General features: G+C 39.9%; 1 non-coding gene across 1 annotated transcript; it reads right to left on the bottom strand.

Annotated features, from left to right (window-relative positions):
* Nucleotides 1–13,180: 13,180 nt before the first annotated feature.
* Nucleotides 13,181–13,287, bottom strand: LOC133258673 (U6 spliceosomal RNA). Its single transcript, XR_009740133.1, has one exon. It is a non-coding gene; the product is annotated as a U6 spliceosomal RNA (small nuclear RNA).
* Nucleotides 13,288–15,643: the final 2,356 nt, after the last annotated feature.

The following is a 15,643-nucleotide window of genomic DNA, read 5'->3' as shown; positions in this document are numbered from 1 at the left end:
AAAAAATATAAGCTTTTTTTCATGTATCAATTGTATCTACAAAATATCTGTAATGGCATAGGAAATTGTATGCTAATCTCTTGGTGCTGAGAAGAACAGGATAAAACTTATCCCAAAAGGAAGTAAAATTTACACAGAAAAAAACCCCAAAACAGTTCAAAGACCTTTAAACAACTAGGAAATGCATAAAATATTTTTCTGTTCTTCTTGAGTGCAAATTTTATTAGATTTACAAATTTGTTTATCATCCTCTTGATCTGGAGAGAAATTAAGATAATGATCCTTTGGGGCAAACTCAGGAATCATATATTAACAGTGCCTGTCTTAATCTGAATGCACCCCCCAATACACAGGTGTCCCCACCAAATACATCCAAATCATTTGCTTGTATTCACACTTTAATTCTGGTAGACAAATAAGCCAAAAATTTCTTTCTCAATATATCAGTGAAGAAACTTAGTCTATAATAGTACATGGGTTACAAATGTGGAACTAGAATCAATAATTATTCCCTGCTCAATTGAATGGGGAAATTTTTTATGTCAGATTGACTTGGGAAAATTACTTTGGAAAAAGTAATCCAATCTGTATTATTAGTAAGATATTGTGAAATTGTTTATGCCTTTAGCTGTGAAAAGGCTGCTTGAATTTAAAAGCTACTTGCTATAATATTGTACATCAACTATATGCTGTGCTTAGTCACTCAGTCGGGTTCAACACTTTGGGACCCCATGGACTGTAGCCCACCAGGCTCCTCTGTCCATGGAATTCTCCAGGCAAGAATACTGGAGTGCATTGGCATGCCCTCCTCCAGGGGATCTTCCCAACCCAGGGATGGAACTCAATTCTCCTGCATTGCAGGTGATTCTTTACCATCTGAGTCACCAGGGAAGCCCGTACATCAACTTTACCTCAGTTAAAAAAATAAATAAAATAAAACTTACAAATTATGGTGTCAGAGTAGGCCACAAATTCTGATGTCACTCCTTGATGTTGATGTCTTGCCTCTAAGAACTGGTGCGATTGACCACATACTTACAGCATGAAACTAGGTTTTTTTTTTTTTTTTTTTACTGTAAGTAAAGAAAATGAGAAACTGACAGGATTTGCATTGCAAATATTTAGCTCAGTTCAGTTCAGTCACTCAGCCGTGTCTGATTTTTTACAACCTCATGGACAGCAGCACGCCAGGCCTTCCTGTCCTTCACCAAGTCCCAGAGTTTACCCAAACTCATGTCCATTGAGTTGGTGATGCCATCCAACCATTTCATCCTCTGTCATCCCCTTCTCCTCCTGCCTTCAATCTTTCCCAGCATCAGGGTCTTTTCCAATGAGTCAGTTCTTCACATCAGGTGGTGAAAGAATTGGAGTTTCACCTTCAACATCAGTCCTACCAATGAACACCCAGGACTGATCTCCTTTAGGATGGGCTGGTTGGATCTCCTTGCAGTCCGAGGGACTCTCAAGAGTCTTTTCCAACACCACAGTTCAAAAGCATCAATTCTTTGGTGCTCAGCTTTCTTTATAGTCCAACTCTCACATCCATACATGATTACTGGAAAAACCATAGCCTTGACCAGACAGACTTTTGTTGGCAAAGTAACGTCTCTGCTTTTTAATATGCTGTCTAGGTTGGTCATAGCTTTTCTTTCAAGAAGTAAGCATCTTTTAATTTCATGGCTGCAATCACCATCTGCAGTGATTTTGGAGCCCCCCAAAATAGTCTGACACTGTTTCCACTGTTTCCCCATTTATTTGCCATGAAGTGATAGGACCAGATGCCATGATCTTAGTTTTCTGAATGTTGAGCTTTAAGCCAACTTTTTCACTCTTCTCTTTCACTTTCATCAAGAGGCTCTTTAGTTCTTCACTTTCTGCCATAAGGGTGGTGTCATCTGCATATCTGAGGTTATTGATATTTCTCCCGGCAAACTTGATTCCAGCTTGTGCTTAATCCACCCCCGCGTTTCTCATAATGTACTCTGCATATAATTTAAATAAGCAGGGTGACAGTATACTGCCTTGACGTACCCCTTTTCCTATTTGGAGCCAGTCTGTTGTTCCATGTCCAGTTCTAACTGTTGCTTTCTGACCTACATACAGATTTCTCAAGAGGCAGGTCAGGTGGTCTGTTATTCCCATCTTTTAAAGAATTTTCCACAGTTTGTCATGATCCATACAGTCAAAGGATTTGGCATAGTCAATAAAGCAGAAATAGATGTTTTTCTGGAACTCTCTTGCTTTTTCGATGATCCAGTGGATGTTGACAATTTGATCTCTGATTCCTCTGCCTTTTCTAAAACCAGTTTGAACATCTGGAAGTTCATGGTTCACGTATTACTGAAGCCTGGCTTGAAGAATTTTGAGCATTACTTTACTAGCGTGTGAGATGAGTGCAATTGTGCGGTAGTTGGAGCGTTCTTTGGCATTGTTTTTCTTTGTAACTGGAATGAAAACTGACCTTTCCCAGTCCTGTGGCCACTGCTGAGTTTTCCAAATTTGCTGGCATATTGAGTGCAGCACTTTCACAGCATCATCTTTCAGGATTTGAAATAGATCAACTGGAATTCCATCACCTCCACTAGCTTTGTTCGTAGTGATGGTTCCTAAGGCCCACTTGACTTCGCATTCCAGGATGTCTGGCTCTAGGTCAGTGATCACACCATCGTGATTACCTTGGTCATGAAGATCTTTTTTGTACAGTTCTTCTGTGTATTCTTGCCACCTCTTCTTAATATCTTCTGCTTCTGTTAGGTCCATACCATTTCTGTCCTTTATTGAGCCCATCTTTGCATGAAATGTTCCCTTGGTATCTCTAATTTTCTTGAAGAGAACTCTAGTCTTTCCCATTCTATTGTTTTCCTCTATTTCTTTTCACTGGACACTGAGGAAGGCTTTCTTATCTCTCCTTGCTATTCTTTGGAACTCTGCATTCAAAGGGATGTATCTTTCCTTTTCTCCTTTGTTTTTTGCTTCTCAAATATTTAAGTAGAATGATAAACATTTATTAATTAATTTTGTGCTACTATTTATTAAAAAATTAGTGTTGACAGTATTAAAAAATTTAATTGGTAACTATAGAATTTTGCTAAATATTGATTTTACCTGTCTGTACTTTCCTCCTTTTTCCTTTCCTCTATTGTTTTGCTTTCCTTTCCATTAGTTTTGTGTAAGGCAGGGGAAAATGTGTTGAGGATATGTCTATGGAATAAGGTTTTATGTTTTCTGTATTGAATTTTTAGAATAATTGAAATGTAAATATATTAAACAACTAAACAAATCTAAAATATATCTCTATTTGCACAGATGTCTTGTGTTTTTCTTTTCTGTACCCTTATCACTCAGAAGAATAATTTCCATTTTTCACTGGAACTTGTTGATTAATATTACTATAATAATTCTAGAAAATCATGAATCTAAGAATCAGAACTGCCCGAATCAAAAAAAATTCAAATAATTATCATTAAAAATCCCATCTTAAAACAATGAAGGATGACCACATTTATCCAGAGTTATCAGGTGTGAGTACCACATTGGTGAATTTTCCAGAAAAACATTTACATGGCCTGAACTTTATAAACAGATTGTCAATTTAAATGGAATGTTTTGAAACTCTTTTGTGTACTGCTTTTAACAAAAAAACTTTATATACAGACTATAAGCTAGTATTTACTTGATTCAAGGTTATCATTATAAACAGGATGCCTTTAATCCACATAACACTTTTAGTTTATAGATTATCTTCATACATCTTTTCCTTAGAAGTTCACCACAGCTTTATGCTGTAAGCAGGGTAGGTATTGATATTGCTGTTTTACAAAAGAGGAAACTGAGGCTCAGAATGGCTAAGTGACTTTCCCCCATAGACTCTCATAAGTGACAGAACAAGAAAGCCAACTTCTAGCTTCCAGCCTGTGGCTCCTTCCCATAGCAGCATTGCCCCCCTGGACTAGCGATCACATAGCAGTGTTTACAAAGATAATGAAGTAGTAACATGGACCAGTTTTCCTTTCTCTAAAAACCCTCAGACTCCTAAGGTTTTATGTTCTTGCATTTGCTTTTTATAGTTTTTGCTGCACCACACCTGGCATCTAATAAGAATTTAGCCATTGTTCCCAGGAACCTATTAGCTGTTGGTTGCAGTATACTTGGCACTAGAGACTTATCTTCTTATTAATATTCATTCATCCATTCATTCAATAAATACTTACTAAGAATGTACTATGTGCCAGGGACAGGACTAAATGTGGGGATAAATGCTGAACCCTCTCCAAAGACAACGTTTAGGAGCTTCCATCAGTCACATTGTCATTCAGTTCTAGACTTCCCTTAAATGAAGCTACTTTGAGAAAGATAGCAATGACTCTACATGTTAATTTGCTAAGGCTGCCATAACAAATACCACCAGACCAGGTAGTTTATACAACAGAAACTTATTTTTTCCTGTTCTAGAGGCTAAAGGTCCAGGTGCAGGTAGGGCTTGTTTCTTTGGAGGCCCCTCTCCTGGGCTGGAGCATGCTGCCTTCTTATTGCTTCTTCATCATGGTTGCCCTCTTGGCCCTCACAGCCCTGGTGCCTCTCTGCTTGTCCAAATTTCCTCTATTATTAGAACACCTGTCATATTGGATGAGGTCGCTCAACGTGTCTGACTCTTTGAGACTTCGCAGACTGTAGTTTGCCAGACTCCTCTGTGCATGGATTCTTCAGGCAAGAATAGTGGAGTGGGTTGCCATTCCCTTCTCCAGGAGATATTCTGGACCCAAGGATCGAACCTGGGTCTCCCACATTGCAGGCACACTCTTTACCATCTGAGCCACCAGGAAAGCTCCCATATGACCTCATACCACCTTCATTATCTCTGTAGAGGCCCTATCTCCAAATAAAGTCACCTTCAGAAGTACCGGGAGGTAGGGGTTCAGCATATGAATTTTGGGGGTGGGGACACAATTCAGTCCCTAACCCTACACTAATTACTTTCCATGGAGGGTCTTCATGTGCCAGCACTTTCTAGGCACTTTTATTAACACAGACTCTGACAACAGCCCTGTAGGTTAGGGTACAGTTGAAGACATGCTCAGGGTGGCAGAGTAATATATGGAAATACAGCTTGTACATGGCAGGGCCTGGATGAGAGCCTGGCCATTCTGACTTGACTTTCTTTGATGTCTATTTAATGGTGTAGAAACCTTCTCTTATCTTGGTCTTTGTCTTTCTGAGTCCCTGGTAAGTGTTATGTTGTAGGACAGCAGTATACATTTACTGCTGTATACAATTACATATACATTTACTTAAGTTGTCAATCTTACTTTAAAAAATATTCTGGCAGAACTCTTTTTTACGCAACCAGGAAGTATTTATTGTGTGCTTATTACATACCGAGAAATGTGCATGGTCTTTTCTAGGCAGCGTCGCTGCTGATTTGCTTGTTTCTTGCACTAAGCCTTGCTAAGTTGATAGGCCATCTGGCTTTAGTTTTTTAATTATGGTGATGATTGAAATACTCCTTTAAAAATCCATATTCATATTCACATCCCTGTCATTCAGATGAAGCAAAGCAAAGTGTTAATAAATATTTGTGAAATGAATTATGGTCATGTTAAACAAGAGTTTCCAGTTTATTTTACTTAATAGCATATATATTCTTGCTATACTTTATATGATGTGTTTATGGAATTGTTGTCTTGGAATCTCAGTATGCATTACAATGGGCACTAAAAATGCGGTTTTAAAGCCAAAAGATGGAGATTTCACTGGAGTATGGAAAAGGAAAAATACATTTAATGCAATTAGTAAATGTTATTTGAGTGTATTCCAGGTACCGTGAATGCACTAATTTGGTAACCAGACAGTTGTGACTTAGCAAATCAGCTAAGTAAAACCTCAGTAACTGTCATGTTCAGGGAATAGTTAGTTGGTTTAACTTGTGGGTTAAAACAGAAACTCCTGCCCTCTTGAAAAAATCTCGTTTGACACTGTGTTTAAAATATTTTGTATAACCTTATTGCTAATATAATAAAATACATTTATAGTAGATACCTAGTACACAAACATAGCACTTAATATTAGACTTTATTGACGATCTTTGTTAAGTCTAAACATAAATCCTTTTTTCAGTTATTATTGAAGTGTTGTTGATTTGTAGTATTGTCTTAGTTTCAGGTGTACAGAATAGTGATTCAGTATTTTTGCAGATTATGATGTTATAGATTACACAGTATTGTACAAGATAGTGGGCTTAATTCCTGGTGCTATACAGTATATCCTCGTTGCTCATCCATTTCATATACAATGGTTTATATATGTTAATCCCATACCCCTAATTTATCACCCCCACTCCCTTTCCCCTTTGGTAACTGTAAGCTTGTTTTCTGTATCTAAACATAAATTCTTAATAAATTCCTATCTACTTACAGAATGAATGAGGTAATAACACAGTGAATTTCTACTGCTCTGAGAACACAGTGTAGACATATTTTAATTTGTTTTTTATATTAAATCCCTCTTATGGTTTGGTTTGCTCTTTCTAATATTAGCAGAGATCAGGAAAAAAATACAGTTGATTAGATAGTCAGTTATTTGGATTTAGATGTTAATATTTAATATTAGGGGCTTCCCAGGTGGGCGCTAGTAGTAAAGAACCCACCTGCCAATGCAGGAGATGTAAGAGATGCCGGTTCTATTCCTGAGTCAGGAAGGTCCCCTGCAGGAGGGCATGCCAACCTGCTCTAGTATTCTTGCCTGGAGAATCCCATGGACAAAGGAGCCTGGCGGGCTATGGTCCGTAGTGTCGCAAAGAATCAGACGTGACTGAAGCAGCTTAGCACAAACACACACATTTAATATTAGAGGTTGGAAACATGATGGCCTGAATTACAGCTTTGCCACACTCACACTGTATGTGTGAGTAAACTACATAATTTCTCTGAACCCCCTTTTATATATTGTTAAAATGGGGTTGAAAATGGTAGAATCAATAGTTCAGTTCAGTTGCTCAGTCGTGTCCGATTATTTTTGACCCCATGGATTGCAGTACTCCAGGCCTCCCTGTCCATCACCAACTCCTGGAGTTTACTCAGACTTATGTCCATTGAGTTGATGATGCCATTCAACCATCTCATCCTTTGTTGTCCCCTTCTTCTCCTCACACCTTCAATCTTTCCCAACATCTTTTCAAATGAGTCAGTTCATTGCACCAGGTAGCCAAAGTACTGGAGTTTCAGCTTCAGCATTAGTCCTTCCAATGAATATTCAGGACTGATTTCCTTTAGGATGGACTGGTTGGATCTCCTTGTAGTCCAAGGGATTCTCAAGAGTCTTCTCCAACACCACAGTTCAAAAGCATCAGTTCTTCGGTGCTCATTTTTCTTTATAGTCCAACTCTCACATCCATACATGACTACTGGAAAAACCATAGCTTTGACTAGATGGACCTTTGTTGACAAAGTAACGTCTCTGCTTTTTAATATGCTGTCTAGGTTTGTCATAGCCTTTCTTCCGAGGAGCAAGCATCTTTTAATTTCATGGATGCAGTCACCATCTGCAGTGATTTTGGAGCCAAAAAAAATAAAGTCTCTCACTGTTTCCATTGCTTCCTCATCTATTTGCCATGAAGTGATGGGACTGGATGCCATGATTTTAGTTTTCTGAATGTTGAGTTTTAAGCCAACTTTTTCACTCCCCTCTTTCACTTTCATCAAGTGGCTCTTTAGTTTTTCTTCGCTTTCTGCCATCAGGATGGTGTCATTTGCATATCTGAGGTTATTGATAGAGTTCCCATAAAATTTAAATGAGGTAATATAATTGAAGGTCGAACTGGATGCTGTCAGTAAAGTCAGTTGTTGTCATCCTACCCAATGACATTTACAGTAAAATTGAACCAGTTGGTTTACCTGGTTCTGGTTCTTTCTCTGGTTGCTGTTGACTGGGGTCCTGCCAAAGGCTGCCAGTTAGCTAGTGCTCCTTTCTCCTGGATGAGACCCACCTGAGCTTCTCCTGCTGAATCTCACTCTTCCTCTAGAAAAGGCATGTCCACCCAAGAGACTTGCTTGATTTAAGCCATTCTAATAGCTCAGAAACTTGGCATATATGTGATTTTCCTGGTGGCAAAGGGTAAAAATATGAACTCACTTGCATTCTTCTCCTAATAATTTAATCTCATACTATGACTATAACAGAAAAATGGACAAAACTTTGGTAATATCTTCTTTACAATGAATTCTACGGGAGCCGCAGACTTCTTTTTACATTCTCAATTTCTTTTCCCCCTTCGAGTTGTGGTGGTGGTGGTAGTCACTTAGTCACGTCCAAATCTTTGCATCCTCATGCACTGTAGCCCGCCAGGCTCCCCTGTTCATTGAAGTCTTCAGGCAAAAATACTGGAGTGGGTTGCCATTCTCTTCTCAGGGGATCTTCATTAAATTATCCAGTTTCTCAGCAATCCTATTTTTACTTCCCCACTTGAACTGTCCTTTCCTCACTCAAGTTCCCTCTCCAGCTAAAGATACTTGAATTATAAATATCCAAGTCATAACTATGGTAAGGAATAATCTCTTGCAATGTCTATAAACTTAATGCTTTAAGTGAGATTAACTCTAAAACAACAGACTGGTTCCAAATAGGAAAAGGAGTATGTCAAGGCTGTATATTGTCACCTGCTTATTTAACTTAAATGCAGAGAAACATTATGAGAAACGCTGGACTGGAAGAAGCACAAGCTGGAATCAAGATTGCTGGGAGAAATATCAATAACCCTCAGATATGCAGATGACACCACCCTTATGGCAGAAAGCAAAGAACTAAGGAGCCTCTTGATGAAAGTGAAAGAGAAGAGTGAAAAAGTTGGCTTAAAGCTCAACATTCAGAAAACAAAGATCATGGCATCTGGTCCCGTCACTTCATGGCAAATAGATGGGGAAACAGGGGAAACAGTAAGAGACTTTATTTTGGGGGGCTCCAAAATTACTGCAGATGGTGACTGCAGCCATGAAATTAAAAGACAGTTACTCCTTGGAAGAAAAGTTATGACCAACCTGAAGTGAAGTGAAAGTCGCACAGTCATGTCTGACTTTTTGCCACCCCATGGACTAGTCCATGGAATTCTCCAGGACACTGGAGTGGGTAGCCTTTCCCTTCTCTAGGGGGTCTTCCCAACCCAGGGATTGAACCCAGGTTTCCCAAATTTCAGGCAGATTCTTTTCCAGCTGAGCCACAAAGGAAGCCCAAGAATACTGGAGTGAGTAGCCTATCCCTTCTCCAGGGGTCTTCCGGATCCAGGAATTGAACCAGGGTCTTCTGCATTGCAGGCAGATTCTTTACCAACTGAGTTATCAGGGAAGCCCAACCTAGACAGCATATTAAAAAGCAGAGACATTACTTTCCCAGCAAAGGTCCATCTAGTCAAGGCTATGGTTTTTCCAGTAGTCATGTATGGATGTGAGAGTTGGACTATAAAGAAAGCTGAGCACTGAAGACTTGAAGCTTTTGGACTGTGGTGTTGGAGAAGACTCTTGAGAGTCCCTTGGACTGCAAGGAGATCCAACCAGTCCATCCTAAAGGAAATTGTCCTGAATATTCATTGGAAGGACTGATGTTGAAGCTGAAACTCTAATACTTTGGCCCCCTGGTGCGAAGAAATGAGTCATTTGAAAAGACCCTGATGCTGGGAAAGATTGAAGGTGGGAGGAGAAGGGGACGACAGAGGTAGAGATGGTTGGATGGCATTACCGACTCAATGGACATGAGTTTGAGTAAACTCTAGGAGTTGGTGGCAGACAGGGAAACCTGGTGTGCTGCAGTCCATGCAGTCTCAAAGAGTCGGACATGACTGAGCGACGGAACTGAACTGAACTGAACTCTACAACAGACTAAATCATAAGTAAGAAAAAAAAAATCAAAAGGGTTGAACATGTAATCCACAGCACAACTACCATCTTTTCTCGACCCATTGTTATTATACCACATGCATCAAAGCTAGGACACAGAGAAAAGGACTATCTGAGATGCTTGGCTGTCTTCATTACTGGAAGTACGTTGTGACACTTTGGAGATCAGAGAGGCAGCATCTATTTCTTGCTTGCTAATCTCATTGGAGAAGGAAATGGCAACTCACTCCAGTATTCTTGCCTGGAGAATCCCATGGACGGAGGAGCTTGGTGGGCTACAGTCCACGGGTTGCAAAGAGTTGGACACGACTGAGCGACTTCACTTTCACTTTCAATCTCATTCTATAATATTACTTGGATCAAATTTTGGCCCATTAAAGTGTTACTTATATAACCCAGTTTCGTGACATATGTGAGGAAAGGCAATAGAGTAAGCATGACATGCTCAAAAATGGATTTTGGAATAAAAAAGATGCATGTGAATACTAACACATATGTATCAGTTTCCATTTATTTATATGTGAATTATGATGAACAAGACTGGTTGCCCCACAGGCTTGTGAGAATTAAACAAAACAATGTCTAAGCACATGAAGTCTATCCATTCATCCATCTCTCTCCATCCATCCCTCTATTTATCCATCCGTCTCTCTGTCTCTCCATCTATCCACTCATCCATCCCTTTCTCTATTTGTCTAATTAACCTTTGTGACAATTTTATTTCACCTGGCCTTGCATTTCTATAATTAAAATTAAAAAGTCCAGTCAGAGAAATGAAGCTTCTGACCTGGAATAAGGAACAATGTCCTAACCAGAATTTCCACCCCTTCCCCTGTGCCTGTGCTCTGACAGCCCTGGGCATGGTTGACAAGCTTTCCTAGTTTTATTCACAGGAACTGAAAGTTTCCTGTGTTATCAAAAATCTTTCCTCCCCGACCCCGGAACCATCATCCACATGAGGCCAAAGGATGGATGTATAATTGGATGGTACATTGCCAGATTTTCTGATGTTTACCCAGAGGGGTGAGAGTGGGGCTATATGCACGTGACCCTTCCGTGAGCTGATAATCCTGGGGGAGATCTGTGCAAAAGCGTGAAGCTTTTAGACAAATCTGGCCCCAGGCAAAACTATAAATCTGACTGAGATTGTCCTTACCTGCTGACCTCTGAGCCTGGGATCCTTCCTCCTCCAGCCCTGTCCGCTCTCTCCCCCAACTCTCATAGAGTTCCACCTGTCATCCTTGGTGGTACTCAGAAGAAGCTAAAAGTGCCTCCCTTCTTAGGTGGTGTGAACTTTTATTAAATAGGCATCAAAACTGCAAGTTAAAGGACACCGAGGCTTGGAAATGACCTGCGGGGCAGGGCAGGGAAGCCGATACTCTGGGTGTGCTTGAAGTCCAACCTTTCCATACAGAGAGGAAGGGCATGTGGTCAGAGAAGCTAGACAAAGAGGATGGCAGGTTCTTTCACCCTCCCTCCGCCAGCAGGTCTCATGTGGCATGGCACAGTTCAGTCTTCAGCTGGAAGTTACTTTGTGGTTCTCTCCTTTTGGGTCTCAACCATCAACTTCCAAAGAGTGGAGGTGGCAGTCTGGACCCTCCTGGGCCTACACATTCATACCTTTTTGGGGGAGCACAGAAGTCTAAAAGCTGATGACTACTGCCCATGCTACCTCTGAGTGACTCTCTGTGCAAAACATCCATTGAGCTATCTTTATTTTTTTTTTAAGTGGGTAGCTGTCCCGTCCTCCAGGGGATCTTCCCAATCCAGGGATCGAACCCAGATCTCCTGCACTGAAGGTGGATTTTTACCATCTGAACTACCAGGGAAGCCCAAGAATATTGGAGTGGGTAGCTTATCCCTTCTCCAGTGGATCTTCCTTACCCAGGAACTGAATCGGGGTCTCTTGCATTGAAGGTGAATTCTTTACCAGCTGATCTACTAGGGAAGCCCTTATTTATTTATTTTTTTTCACTTTGTCATTCCCCCTTGCCTTTATTTTTTTTCCCCTTATTTTCCTCTTCTTTTTCTTTTTTTAAAATTTTAATTGGAGGCTAATTATTTTACAATATTGTGGTGGTTTTTGCCATCAACTCACATGAATCAGCCATGGGTGTACATGTGTTCCCCATCCTGAACCCCCCTCCCACCTCCCTCCTCATCCCATCCCTCAGGGTCATCCCAGTGCATCAGCCCTGAGCACCCTGTCTCATGCATTGAACCTGGACTGGAAATATATTGCACATATGGTAATATACATGTTTCAATGCTATTCTCTCAAATCATCCCATCCTTGCCTTCTCCCACAGAGTCCAAAAGTCTGTTCTTTACATCTGTATCTCTTTTGCTGTCTCGCATATAGGGTCATCATTTCCATCTTTCTAAATTCCATATATATGTGTTGATATACTGTATTGGTGTTTTTCTTTCTGACTTACTTCACTGTGTACAATAGGCTCCAGTTTCATCCACCTCATTAGAACTGATTCAAATGCATTCTTTTTAATAGCTGAGTAATATTCCATTGTGTATATGTACCACAGCTTTCTTATCCATTTGTCTGCCAATGGACATCTAGGTTGGGAAGCCCTTATTTTTTATTTATTTATTTATTTTTTGAAATTCATTTTATTTTATTTTATTTATTTTTTTAAACTTTACATAATTGTATTAGTTTTGCCAAATATCAAAATGAATCTGCCACAGGTATACATGTGTTCCCCATCCTGAACCCTCCTCCCTCCTCCCTCCCCATACCATCCCTCTGGGTCGTCCCAGTGCACTAGCCCCAAGCATCCAGTATCGTGCATGGAACCTGGACTGGCAACTCGTTTCTTATATGATATTTTACATGTTTCAATGCCATTCTCCCAAATCTTTCCACCCTCTCCCTCTCCCACAGAGTCCATAAGACTGTTCTATACATCAGTGTCTCTTTTGCTGTCTCATACACAGGGTTATTGTTACCATCTTTCTAAATTCCATATATATGCGTTAGTATACTGTATTGGTGTTTTTCCTTCTGGCTTACTTCACTCTGTATAATAGGCTCCAGTTTCATCCACCTCATTAGAACTGATTCAAATGTATTCTTTTTACTGGCTGAGTAATACTCCATTGTGTATATGTACCATAGCTTTCTTATCCATTCATCTGCTGATGGACATCTAGGTTGCTTCCATGTCCTGGCTATTATAAACAGTGCTGTGATGAACAGTGGGGTACACGTGTCTCTTTCCCTTCTGGTTTCCTCAGTGTGTATGCCCAGCAGTGGGATTGCTGGATCATAAGGCAGTTCTAAAAATATGGAACGCTTCACGAATTTGCGTGTCATCCTTGTGCAGGGGCCATGCTAATCTTCTCTGTATCGTTCCAATTTTAGTATATGTGCTGCCGAAGCGAGCACAACCCTTATTTTTTAAAAATAATTATTTATTTTTGTCTGTGCTGGGTCTTTGTTGCTGTGCTGGCTTTTCACTAGTTGGGGCCGGGGGGCTACTCTCTTACTTGCTGTGTGCTGGCTTCTCACTGCAGTGGCTTCTCTTGTTGCAGAGCATGGACTCAAGGGTGAGTGGGCTCAGTAGTTGTGACCCACATGCTTAATTGCTCTGTGATGTATGCGAATCTTCCGAGATCAGGGATTGAACCATTGTCCCTTGCATTGCAAGGCAGATTCTTTAGTACTGAGCCACCTGGGAAGCCCCTGGGCTATCTTTAAACATCACCCTGGAAAATATTTGCCTTTTCTGCTACATCTAAAACAAATAATTTCATAAAATTCTATCAATAGAACATTTAACAGGATACAACAAATTCCAACAAGATCATTTAGGAACTTCTAACTCTTAAACCTTCCCTCTAACACTGGGAAGAAGGGCAAGACAGTATTTAACTTTCTACCTCTGATAAGAAGGATGAACTAAAGACCAGAAACTGTAGGTTTTATATTCCCTTCACTGTGCCAGGTAATGACAATGTGTGGTAGTCCCTTCCCCTTAAACAAATTTGATTAAAGCAGATTATTAGTTTAAAAAAAAAAGCAGAGTCTGGGAAAAAGGACATCTTTTTATGACAACTCACTTATGGTTTTGAAGTGTGCTATAAATGGTAAGATCACAGTAAGTAACTTAGCTGAAGTGTAATAATTGGGTTCCAAGTGTTATGATTGATACATTTCATTGAAAATAGCACCCTGAGGTTTTTCCAAATTAAAGATGAAATCTAAATAAAACCTTAAATAACCCATGTGGAAATACTTTATTGTAGTTAATAACCAAACAAAAATATGCTTATTTTGTCTGCAGACTCATTCCAACAGATTATATCTATTGTGGCTTCCCTTTGAAAGGCATCTCACTTGGCTTATGTAAAAATAATAGCATTCCTAACTATTAATAGCAAATAAGAGAGACATTTATGGACATTCATACATCATTTATAAATGACCCTTATGAATAAAGTGTTACAATGATTCCATTAGCATAAGTTCCACAATTACGGCCTGCATAAGAGAGACATCTTTCTTTCTTGAATGCCCATATAAAAAGTTGCCATTTACTTTGCTAAAATTATATCCATAATGCTTCAATGTATTTCAATGCAGCTAAATGACTATGCACCTAAATATTAATATATAGACATGGATGTATCCCTATATGTCTGGGAGACCCACGGGGCTCTTAAGGATGTATCTCATTGGGCGCCAGGGCACATGACCATGTCCAGTCTTTGGACAGTGGAGTTAAGAACAAGATCGGGCTTCCAGAGTTGGCTTGGACAAACTGGTAGGGATTAAGGCCCTTGATAGGGGCCTCGATCTTATTTTTTGCCTCTCCCTGGCATCTATCAATCCAGATTCTTGGGCACTGAGTTCCCCCTTTACAAGGGTTTCCCACTCTGGAGTCAGCTACTTACTCCAACTTCTGATGGAAAGGACAAACTAGGAGACCAATAACTAGGTTTTATATCCCTCTCTGTGTGCTTGGTAAAGTCAACGTGTAATGGTGGTTCTGTCCTTTTAAACAAATCTGATTAAAGCAGATTATTAGTTTAAAATTTTTTTAAAGAGTCTGAGAAGAGGCTATCTTTCTATGGCGGCTCACTTGTAGTTTTCAAGTGTGTTGTAAATGGCCATTTACACAGTAAGTCATTTAGCCAAAGTGTAACATCTGAGTTCCAAGTGTTATGATTGATACATTTCACTGAAAATAGCATCCTGAGGTTTTTTCAAATTAAGATGAAATCTAAATAATACTCAAATTTTCCAACTTTGGAGTAATTAAGCTAATATCTTTCCTTGATGACCTAGTGAGAGAAGCATCTTTCTGTGATGGGAACGCAGAACATGAGAACTGATGGTTATTGAGCTCCTGCATTGTGTCAGGCACTCGCTGTGTAACCATGATCTTGCTGACTCTCATAACTACCCTGTGTCGATGTGCATGTTGATGGTGAACCTACGAGCTGCATTCTGTTACACTTTTTCCCTTAGATGAGGAAACCAGAGCTCAAAGACGTGACATAAATTTCTCAAGACCACACAGAGCATGACAGAAAGGGTTTGATCCAAACCTCTGCTTGTCCTACCATATACACCCCCTGACCCTAGGGCTCTGCCTGAGATCAGGGTACCAGGTCTCTTAAGCTCTTCTCATTAATAGTCTGGATGTAAAACTACTTTGAGCAGAGTTGTATTTTATGTAGGATGTTATTGTGAATGCCAGGAGACTGTCTGGGCTATGAGTTGGAAAGATTGACCCAAG

This window comes from Bos javanicus, chromosome 12 (assembly GCF_032452875.1).
Source record: "Bos javanicus breed banteng chromosome 12, ARS-OSU_banteng_1.0, whole genome shotgun sequence".
In the NCBI taxonomy this organism is placed as follows: Eukaryota; Metazoa; Chordata; class Mammalia; order Artiodactyla; family Bovidae; genus Bos; species Bos javanicus.
Note: the sequence above shows the minus strand (reverse complement) of the source record. Positions and strands in the feature narration are given on the sequence as shown.